This window comes from Homarus americanus, unplaced genomic scaffold, assembly GCF_018991925.1.
Source record: "Homarus americanus isolate GMGI-L3 unplaced genomic scaffold, GMGI_Hamer_2.0 scaffold32583, whole genome shotgun sequence".
NCBI lineage: Eukaryota > Metazoa > Arthropoda > Malacostraca > Decapoda > Nephropidae > Homarus > Homarus americanus.
The window spans coordinates 33522834-33535110 of record NW_024713129.1 but is presented as its reverse complement, the minus strand read 5'-3'; positions in this window follow the sequence as shown (position 1 = coordinate 33535110).

Below are 12277 nucleotides of genomic sequence, written 5' to 3'. Positions count from 1 at the left end.
CAGCATGTAAACTTTGTGATAAACTTTTAAAGCATACACTTGAACACTATATTATTGAATGTGACACTGTCAAAGACTTCAGGCCACCTGACTTATTGTATCTTGAACTATGTAATTACTTCATTGAATCAGGTGTGCTTGAGGACATTCTTGCTGTTTATCCCAAATTTGCTAGCCCACACTGATTAGTCTTCAATTAGAATATGACTCCAATGTATGTGATCCACTGACCTATATATGCTGCTGGTGAATGTGATGTATTTCCTTCTTTGTGTACGAAACTCTGTCCTGCGTGGCAGTGAACAGTGGCATTACCCACATGAATCTGACCTATATATAGTGTCAATGAATATGATGCATTCTTTGTGTACGAACCTCTGTCCTGTATGGCAGTGGAAAGTGACATTACCCACATGAATCTGACCGACGTATATGTATGTATGTGTGCGTGTGTGCATGTATATGTGCATGTACGTGTATATGTGTATGTATATACGTATATGTATGTATATGTGTGTGTATGTGTTTACATATATGTATATGTACTGTCAATGAATATGATGCAATTCTTTGTGTACGAACCTCTGTCCTGCATGGCAGTGAACAGTGACATTACCCATATGAATCTGACCTATATACATTTATAGTTGTTAATGAATATGATGTATTTCTTTGTGTGTGAACCTCTGCCCTGCGTGACAGTGAGAAGTAATACCACCCTCAGTGTCAAGACCTGACTGAATTACTCAGAATAGGCAAACTGTACTACAAGCTCTGCCAATAAATTTGTTAAACAAAAAAAAGCAAGAAGGTGAGCCCTCCAGGTGGATAGCCGTAAGACGTGAAGTTATCCCTCCCTGAGAAGGTCGTCATCGACTCCTGACGTCATAGCCAGCGCGAAGCTATTACGGACTCTCCACTCAGGCAGATCACAAAAATAATTATTTTATAAATTACACAAACACAAGTTAACTTCAGGAGGTCTTCACATGTAGTCAATATAAAATATAAATTACTTGCATTAATGCGCAGAGGTAAAATTAAATAAATACATTTAGAAAGTATGTCCTCTACTTACAAAAAGTAGAGATATATTCTATACTTTTAAATACTTTTAGTACTTTTTAATTATTTTTAATAACTTTAATATTTTTATCTTCATTTTCATAACTTATTAGAAGTATTTTTGCATTACTCCGTGAGAGGGCAACGTAGTGAGGTTTAAACAGTGAGTGAAGTGATAAATATTCCTATATATGGACCCGCTTCCCAAACAGTTGGGTATCAAACAGGAATATAGTGACTCAGACTCTGATAGTCAGTCATCTAATAATTCACAGGAACTAGTGGCAACTGATAGTGAGGAAGAATTTTACCGCAAATTAGCCAAATAGAGTTAACACCTACCGACTCTTTAGCTAGATGTGAAAATTTCATAGATTCTCGGTTTGAGGATTTACACAGTAGACAATTAAGGTCAGGTAACATTTACCCATTACCTTTACCTGTTACTAACGCTAGAGCTTTAACTAACACAACAAAAATGGCAACAGGTGGTTCTACTAACCCATTGACTACATCGGTCTGTCAAACGGTAAAGGTACTTCCAAATAACAATAAGGTACAAGAGTTTACTGCTGAGGATCCAGAATATAATAGTTTAACATTTTTCTCGGAAATGCGAAGATGTAATGAGAAATAACAATGTCACTAATGACGTAGATAAAATTTCATACATCCATAGCCTTATCAAAACCGGTAGTCTGCGCTAAGGGTATCTATGCTTCAGCCATTGATGAAGAAACGGATGATTATCAAACGTTTAAGAAACATTTAATTTCCTTTTTTGGGTCAGGCTCCAAAGGAGGTGCGCTTACTTGGATTTTTAAGATGGCAGAGCGTACACGTGACACTCTGCTCGCACATGACGAACAAGATGCCCAGATTTGTGCGGGACTCACTAAGATAGACCTCAAATCTTACATGGATTCCTCAGATTGGTTCGATAACAATGACAACTTGTCTAAAGAAAATTATTACAGGATTATTGAATTCCTTCAGTTTATCTTGTCATCAAATGAACCCTTACGCAAGAAAGCCCGAAAGAAGGAGTTTAAAAAAGAGACTACATTTGTAGAATACGTAGAGGAAATTGCGAAACCCAGGGAAAATAGTCCTAGGGCTCTGTCAGTGGCACCAGTCACCAGCTTCAAGGAACAACCACAGTCTGTCACGGGAACCAAACCCAAAAAGATACCTTTTTGCAAAGCTTGCAAACGTAAGGGACATGCCACAGAAAAATGCTGGTTTGCAGGACAAGCAGATAACTACCCAGCCAGCTAGAGGCAAAATTGAAGAAAAGGATCCCCGCAGGACTTTAAAATTTCAGATAGTCCTGCTAAACCAAAATCTCCAAAGGGACATTACTCAGGAAATAAAATGTCTCCAAACTCTAAAGGCACTCCCAATAAATGGTGTATAGTACATCAGTCTCCATACCACAACTCAGAAGATTGTAGAAATATACAGCGTATGAGGCAAGAAATTGAAAGTCGACGGGAGACAAGTACACAGCCTTCTAGGGAAGGGGAGCGCGTCCAACAACACGATCTAGGATAGCGTCCATGGTTCAAGAAAACAACACTTCCATCACCGGCTCATTAATCGCCGCGTTAAACAAAGTGGAAGTGTTGACTGTACGAGCGAGGATAGGTGACAATCAGTTTTCCCTAGATATACTGTAGATAGGAGGGTCTGTGCCAATGTTATCTCATTAAAGTCGTTCAATGAACTCCAGCTGCGATATCCTCCAAATAAATGGCCAATAAGACCTACAGACATTCCTCTGTCCGGTGTGTCGGGAATCCAATTAGACATAGTGGGGGTGATAACACTACCAATCCGTTTTTCTAGGTCCAGTAAAGCGTTTCTGGAGGATTTCTACATAGTCAAGGCATTTTCTGTGCCAGCGGACAGGTTACTTGGTCTTACCACTCTAAGGCAGAACAACATTAATGTCAAGCCACGAGTCAAACAATCACGCATAATTTTAAAACATATCACGCAATGCAAACTTCACATCCATTGCTTACTTCGGGTGTTCGTGCAATAACTGACTCGACAGGCGCGGGGGACATTTCTGATGAAAGCAGCCAGAACTGGACTCCAACGCCTGCTGTGTTAACTGGTGTACAACGGTTACATAGAGTCACAGTACGTTTGCCAAATGTGAGTGAAGGAACAGATATTGTGTGTCTGAGTGAAAGGTTTGTCACTTGAGTCTACCTTAAGCACTGTTAGATTAGGTAGTCTTACAGATGTCCTCGTTCTCAATAGAACTGGGGGACCCATAACCTTAAGAAAGGGATGTTGTTTGGGTAATTTCCTTGTTTATGACAAAGCGGTTGTCGAAGAACCAATAGAATTACCAATAGGTAGTATAACACAGGGGGAATCGAACGAAAAATTACATATTGCAGATAAAGTAGCATTAATAGCGCCACACGTGAAAGTAGTCGGTCATCCTCAATGCAAAAGTGATCTCTTAGAATTACTAACCGAGTTCAAGGAAATCATAGAATTACCTGGAGAACCCCTAGGTAAAACAACGTTGACAAACCATCATATTCCACTCAAGCCGGACACTAGCCCAATCTACATCCCAGCATATAGGCTACCCCACAGCAGAAGGGCGGTAGTCCAACAGATAGTTCAAGAAATGGTGGACCAAAAGGTAATCCAACCTTCCTCATCACCATGGAACTCACCTTTATTTTTAGTTCCCAAGAAAGATGGAGGATGGAGACCATTCATAGATTTTCGACGAGTCAACCAGGCAACTGTACCAGACAGGTTCCCAATGCCTGTCTTAACTGACTTACAACATTCACTAGGAAAAGACAACGCCGTCTTCAGTAACTTAGATTTACCTAGCGGGTATTGGTTTCCTTACATGAGGAATGCCATTTGGCCTAAGAAATGCGTCGCTAACATTCCAAAGAATGATAAACACCTTGTTTGCTGGAATGATAGGTAACACAGTCTATGCCTATCTAGATGATCTTATCGTAGTAAGCAAAGATTTACAAAGCCATTTCAAGAAACTATGAGAAGTTTTCACAAAGCTACACCTAGCTGGATTGAAAGTGAAAGTTTCCAAATGTGAATTTCTCAAATCCAAAATCCAATTTCTAGAACACGTAGAAGATGGCAATGGTATACACAGAGGAGATTGCAAAGTAAAGGCGATGAAGCAGATCCCTTGTCCCAAGAATGTAGATCAACTTCGTAGTTTCCTAGGATTTGCAGGATACTACCGTTCTTTCATTGAAGGTTATGCCAAGTTAGCATCACCACTCACTAAACTCCTCAAAAAGGATGTGGAGTTTACATGGAATAAAGAACAAGAGGACAGTTTTAATGCCCTCAAGAGCATCTTAACGAACGCTCCAGTGCATTAGCTGTAGTGGGGCTCTCAAGCATTTTCGGGATCTCATTTTGGGATATCCGATCACAGTCCACACAGATCATGTAGCCGTGACAGAACTATTTAATGGGAAGAATTTATCATTGCGTTTAGCGCGCTGGTATCTAACCATACAGGAGTTCGCACCCGACTTCAAGTATTTGCCGGCCTTGTGAACGTGGTAGCTGATTCACTATCTAGACACATAGCTCCTGTCACGCCACTACCTACGTTCATCCTGTCACAGTTAAGGGCGGAACAGTTACAGGATCCACTTTGGTCCAAGGTTATATGGGCATTAGAATCGGGAGATGAGCTAAATTTGCCAAAATTACCTCTACCACTCTCACAGTTTGAGCTGCGGCACGACATATTATATCGCTCAGTGAAAACTCAACAAGATTCAGTCTCTTAAATTGTTATTCCTACATCATTAAAAGAATACAATCTCACCCGGGGGTGCTGGTGGTAGAGTGGTACCGCCCTTGCCTTCGCAAGCGAGATGTCATGGGTTCGATTCCCGGGCCAGTGAAGTTGTTTGGACATTAGGGTGTGTCATAGGAGGGAAGATCAGCTAAAACTAATGGCCCATCACTTTTTTGGTAGATTTTAGTGTACAGCTGCATTAGCGCATTACAATTAAATAGTGAACATTGCTTTCTGACTTCATTCTTTAACAACCCAACTAACAATATTTTTTTCTGTTTCAGATTCTGATGCATTTATAAGTTGATAATATTTGCGATGGCTGCTTGTGTCAGGACGAGGAACCCAAAATCCAGCCATCTCAGTCACTATCTTGGGTCTGGGAGAGAGCTCCTGAAGTCGGAGTTGCCTACATTGAGAGATGCTTTGAGATATGGTATTTTAATCAGGCAAATCAGTGAAAAGAACCAAAGAACTTACACAAACAAAGACATTGCCAGTGATATGACCAAAGCTGTCTTGGCACAGTACACTCTGCCTAACGCTCAGTTCAAGCCTCCAGTCATAACAAGTCAGAAGAAGATTAGTGAGAGACTGCTAGCCAGTTGGGAAAAGGCAAGAGATATCTCTCTTGGGAGAGGAAAACTTGCAGTTATGACAGTTGCTGCCACTGACCTAGTTATTTGACATAATTGACGGTGTCAGAAACGTTTCTCTGTCCTGAGTTTGATGCGATCGTGACTGTAAACCTATATCCACATCTCCTGGTATTTGTAAGCGAACCGAAGATTCCCAGGATCGAACTGGCATTTGTCAAAGCAGAAATATCGGCAGTGAAATTTCCCATGATGCCTTTAGCCATATATTCCTGGAGTCCAAGAGACAGGAGGCTGCCACAGAGAGACAGAAGAGGAGAAGAGTTGCCGAGAAAAAGAGACTTGAGAAGGCCCAGGGTGAGGTAAAAAAGGCCGATGATTGGAGTCAAGCTGATTCAGAGTTTAATGACTTCCCCATGGCTGATCCGAGTGCTGACCAGGAGAATGGTGACTCTGTCCCTAACCCAGAAAATAATGATCCTAAACCTTCCAGGCATAAGATTCGAAATAGGAAAGATATCCCGAGCATAGCTCTGGCCAGCATGCGACACCACACTGGTCTCAGAGAAACTGCAGAGATAGCAACAGCTGCCTGGATTGACGGTGGTTTGATAACACCTGATGATGTTCACCTGGTGATAGATCATAACAAAGTAAGGAGAGCTCAGGAGAAACTTGTCAGTAACCTAGAAGAGGAGCTTGATAAGGGGATAAGAGAAAATGGAATCAATTGTTTGTTCTTTGATGGGAGAAGGGATGACACTAAAGTGTTCATGAAAGTTGGAGATTCTCACAAGTTGTTTCCTGCCATGGTGAAGGAGGAACACTACTCCTGCTGCAGTGAACCAGGAGGGAAGTATTTGTGGCATTTCACCCAGAGAAAGATGACATCAGAAACCAGCGAGGTGGCAGACAACATTGTGAACTGGCTCAGAGAGAGTAACGGTGACCGGGACCCCGCAGGCCATTGAGGCACAGCACCAACACGAACACAGGGTGGCAGTAAATAAGTACAGTGATAGAGCGGAAGATTGGGAGGCCAACGGATTGTTTGTGACTTCCACACCAACGAGCGCTGCCACCAGACATCTGATCCAGAGCTGGATGAAAGACTTTTTCAAACAACAGAGATGGTTCGGTCCTCTTGACAAGATGCTGACTCTGCCACTCGATTTAGAAATCCGAGCTTTGAAATCACAGTTGGCTCCTCCAACGCGAGCTTGGCAGGCTACATACCGTCAGATTTAAGACCTGAGTAAGGGACTAGTACTATGGTTATACATTCTCAGAAAAGCATCAAAACTGGGATCATGCCCCTGATAGACTTGCTTACCCTGCAGATAGTGTGGTCCACTCTCTCACATTCTGTGTGGCCTACAACGGCCTTGTGGTTCTGTGCAGAATTTGGGTCGCTCACTATAAATCAGAAAGGAACCAACTGAGACTTATTGTCCAATTCATCGTGAGTGTCTACTTGCCAAATTGGTTCAACACCAAGGTCAAGTCATCGTTCTCCGAAGGTCCGAGGCATGTTCTCTTCCAGCTTGAGCTCCTGAAGAGTCAGCCAAGGAAGGTTGTTCAGATTGTGGAGCAGACTGTGAGGAGATCTTCCTGGTATGCTCATCCCGAGGCAGTTCTGCAGACAATGCTCTGCAGCAAGGATGAGGAGGAGAGAAGAGTGGCAGTCAAAAAGATCTTGGATATGAGACTTATGAGAGATCTGGGCATTGAACTCCAGCGGTGACGCATTCCTCTGAGGTCAGGAAGACTCCTGAAGTCAATCTAGGTGCCAAGACCTCACTGATCTCCCTATAGATCTGGATAATCCAGGCTGGCAGAGCCCCCTCTTACCTGCAGCCTCACCCAATGTTCAAGCTCAGAGCTTCCTGGACAACCCCATGTATGTCCCTACCTGGCCTCGCACACCCAGAGTATAGAGTGTTGGGTACAGCAAGTGAGCGAGGCCAGCAGTCACGTGTACAGCCAGGAGAGGAGGGAAGGCTACATCCGAGCTCAGGTGGTCAGCAGGGAGGCGATGAGTAGAAACAGAAGCAAGAAAGACATGTTCTCTATGGTGTGCAGCAACACCGGGTCGTAGTAGAAAAACCGGTTTTTGTATTTGATGATTTTTTTTCTAAAGGAATATTAAATTCTGAACAATGCTCGTAAGATTGGAAATTTCGAAGAATTTGGTGTGATGGCTAGGGAAACACGGTGTAACACTGAGTCCGTTTATTGTGGATGAGAGAAATACAAGTGGTGACGCTGTGTGATATGCGCGGCTCACACATTCAGAATGAGGCGCCTTGCCATATGGCAGCCTCGGGGCAATGTTGCCACATAACACGTGCAGTGTTGCCACGTGATAATATATATGAATGCTACTCGGCACAGTAGCTTATGTACAGGGTTGCTACTTGGCACAGTAGCTTAGATACATAACCTACATCTCCCTCCCCCCTCACGCTCATAGTCTTTGTCTTGAGCGGACTTCTTAGTCCTAAGTCGCTCCGAGCGTCGAGGTGCACTGTGGGGCGGATCCTCGTGAGGTGTAGGTGACTCGTCCTCGGTCAGGGGGCCAGCAGCAGGGGGTGGGACTGGCCGGAGGAAGCGGCGGTTCCTCCACCAGACACGGCCGCTCGGCATCCTGACCTTGTAGTCCCGCGACCGGCCGACGCCCATCACTATGCCCACCTTGTCCCAACGTGTCGTCGTCGGGTCCTGGACGCGGACAAGGGCACCAATCTCCAGTGGCTGAAGAGGGCGGGCACGGTCGTCATACCGAGCCTTGGCGTCCTGGGCACGTGAAGCGGCGCGGTGGTCGCAGCTCTCGGCTCTGGTCTGCCACTCCTTCGCAAAGGCCTTGGCGTGTGCAGGAACGCAAGAGCGGAGAGGGTGGCCATACAGGATCTGGGCAGGAGAGCGCCCTGTGTGGGTGGGAGTATTACGTAACTCCAGGAGTCCTTTGTCAAACGCCTCACAGTCTATGTTGCCTGAAGGGGCCACCTTGAGGATGAGGTGCTTGACTGTCTTGACTGCAGCCTCAGCATGGCCGTTTGACTGTGGGTAGTGGGGTGTTGACACGATGTGGCGGACTCCCCAACGCTCCAGGAATCCTGTGAAGTCCCGGCTGGTGAACTGTGGCCCACCGTCCGTCCGCAGACGTACAGGGACGCCCAGGTCACGAAAGAGGTGCCGGAAGTGGCGAATGGTGGCTGCGGACGTCGTGTCCGAGCCACAGATTACCACCACAGGCCAGCCAGAGAGTCGGTCGGCGACAACTAGGAAATGTTTCCCAGCTGTGCTGAAGAAATCAGCCGACACGGACTCGAAGGGCCTGGTGGGTTCGTCGTCGCACAAGAGGGGCTCTTGCTGTTGACTGGGCTGCATGATCTGGCACGGCTCACAGGCACGGACCAGTACACAGCCTGCCTTGCGCGGCGCTTGGTGGCCTCTGCTCCACGATGGCTGTCGTGTAAGCGGGTCAGAACGCCACGACGGAGAGCTGCAGGGACGACCACACGGGCACCGTACAGGACGAGGTCCCCATCTGCGTAGAGGTCCTCACGTATCTTCCAATACGGGCGTAGGGCGTTGTGGAGGTCAAAACGGTCGTGAGGGAACCCAGTCCTCACACTCTCCAAGAGCTGAGTGTAGGAGGGGTCGTCGCGTGCCGCGGTCCATAGTTCCTCAAGGGCCAGATCGCTGTCGGGTGGCGACACTGAGGCCTGGGTGCTGGCGAGGGACTGTACGGCCTGCAAGGTGACGATGTTGCTGACGGAGAAACCGGCCTCGGTGCTGAGCATCTCGTCTTCAGGTGTAGGGCGGCTGACTGGGGAGCGGGAGAGGGCATCCGGGATGCACAACTCCTTACCTGCACGCCAAGCTGCGGTGAAGACGAAGGCCAAAATCTTCTCCTTCAGGCGCTGGAGGCGGGGATTCTCGATGGCGTCCAGCGAATAGTGGTTAAGAATGGGGACCAAGGGCCTGTGGTCTGTGATGAGGTCGAAGTGCTGTAGGCCAATCAAGTAAAATTTGCACTTCGATAAGGCCCATACCACTGCCAGCAGCTCCAGCTCGATGGTAGCGTAGCGAGACTCAGCATCGGTGAGGAAGCGAGAGCCACACCGTACGAGCCGGTACTTTCCTCCACCGTGATCCTGGAGAAGGGCGTAACCAACCCCGTACAAGCGCGAGGCGTCTGTCTGGAGGACGGTGGGGAGCGCTGGGTCGAAAGTAGCGAGGATAGGTGGACTTGACAGGGCCTCCTTCACCTTATGAAAGGCGAGGTCGTGGTCAGGGGTCCACGTGAACGTCCTCTTGGGGCTCATCAGGGGGCGGAGAGGCCCGGCAGCGGCGGAGACGTCAAGGGAAAATTCTGCCAGCTGGTTCACCAGGCCCATGAAAGACCTGAGATCCGTAAGGTTGGCAGGTTTCGCAAAGTCCGCTATGGCGCGAACTTTCTCCGGGTCCGCAGCAATGCCATCCCTTGAGAGTTGGTAGCCGCAGAAAGACACTGCAGGTGCGGCCAAGACGAACTTCTCGGCATTCAGAGTGATGCCGTGCGTCCTACACCTGGTCAGTACCTCGTCGATGCGGCGAAGATGCGTCAGGTAGTCCTCATCGTAAAGGAGGACGTCGTCCACTACCTTCATGCAGTTGGTCACGCCTTGAAGTGCCATGTCACCACGGAGACAGAAGGCGTCCCCCGTAGCAGCGAATCCCATAGGGCCACGGCAGTAGCGGAAGCGTCCGTAAGGCGTGATGAAAGTGGTGAGTGGCTGATCCTCCTTCTTCAGTGGGATCTGCCAGTAGCCACAGAGGGCGTCCATCGTCGAGAAGTGCCGTACCTTCGGATCCACACTCCGTATAGCTGCAAAAGGTGTGGGTGAAGGGTGGGCGGGACGGGACACCTGGGTGTTAAGCTTAGACAAGTCGGTAGTAATCCGCACACCACCGTTAGTCTTAGCCACAGCGACTAGAGGGTGGCACCAAGGGGATGGGTCGTCACCAACGGGTACGATGACACCCTGGGCCACCATGGAATCCAGTTCCTTCTTGACTGAATCCCTGAAGGCGAGAGGAATCAACCGGGAAGTGTGTATGGCAAACGTCAGTGCATCTTCCCGCAGGTGTATCCTCATAGGCGGACCCGCCATAGCCTTCAGTGGCGCGGTCCATAGGGCCTCCTTCGTCACCAGCACATCCTAGTACTCCTTCAGGAAGTAGGCCCTTGCGGCTGAAGGGGACGTCTCGCTGTGAAGAGGAAGCAGCCGTGACTTGGGTGGAGGCGGGGAGGGAGTGGACGCGGGTTCTGGGCAGCTCTGTGTGGCAGAGCCAGGCGCGTCGCTCGTCGACTCACGCACCCTGCTGGCGGTGTAACGAGCAGCTGGGATCTGCTCGGGAAAGTCTCTGGGCACCACGCCTAACTCCTTGCAGTGCTCCCACGACAACAAGGGTGTAGAGAGAGTAGGCTGCACGTCGATCCATCAATGACACGACCTGTCGCCGTAGGTGATCTCTGCTTGAAAGGAGCCCACAGCGTCCGGCATCTGGGAACCGTCCGCATTGTAGTACTGCAGCTGCGGCTGTGGTCCCAGGCCGCGTTTGGTGAGGCCCAGTTTCTGGAGGTGCTTCAACCCAATCACCATAGTATCAGCGCCGGTGTCCGGTATCACCTCGATGTGACCCGACACATCACCGTGTGTGACGGCGACACGGATAGTAGGGGAAGGGGTAGCCCTGGGGCGTGTGGTCGATTCCACCCTCCTGATGTGACTCCGCTGCTGCTTGGGGCTGCGTGGGCCATCTGGAGGGGGCTGCGTGCGAACCACCCCGAGGGAAGTGCGCTGCTGTCCTCGTCTCGGGCTTTTGGGCTTGGGTTGGCGGCAGCACTTGTCGTAGTGTCCATAGCGACCGCAGGCCTGACACTTGTGGTCTCGTGCAGGGCACCTGTCTGTGTTAGACCAGTGGCCCTTACGGTCACATCCATGACACAGTGCTTCGGCGGCCGGACAAGTCTTGGGGCTGTGCTGCTTTCCACAGCTGCCACAGGAAGCACTAGGCGGAGGCGTGGAAGAACGTGTGGCAGCCTTCGCGTTGTTGGCCGCCTTCTTATCCTTCTTGTATTGTGAGATAGCTCTCACAGCAGGTGGGGCCCGTAAGGCAGAGGTGGCGGACTTGGTGGCCTCGTATGACCGACATTCAGTCACTACCACCTGGAGTGTGGAGGAAGCGTCCAGGGGGATGAGTCTCTGCATCAACTCTTCGTGCCTGACACCTGTCAAGATCCCGTGCTTGATCCAGGCTTCCTCACATTCCCGGCTGTGCGCCTTGCAGACGTCGATCTCCTCCGACAAACTCCCCAAACGTACAAAAAAGTCGTCAAAGGATTCGTTCTCCGCCTGCTTGCAGCTGGTAAAGGCACGGGGACGCAAAGCCTCGTTGTTCCGACCCTTAACATGCTCCTGTAAAAGGTCGAGCACATCCGTCACTGAAGAGGTAGAGTCGGGAGGCACGTGCAACGTGTGCTCCAAGACTCTCTGGGTCTCCAGCGACAAACACATCCGCAGTTGGATGAGCTGTTTGTTCGGAGGCATGCTGTCAAGGTCCACCATCGTGGAGTAATCTGTCCAGCGCCGCCTCCACTCACGAAAAAGCTGAAACGTGACGTCTGGTGAGAGGGCGGGTGGGGGATGAACAGATGCCATTAAGAGCTGTTTGTTTGGAGGCAAGAGTACCTGGAGGACGCTGGTGTGGTGGAGGAGGGAGGGTACTGGCGCCTTCATGC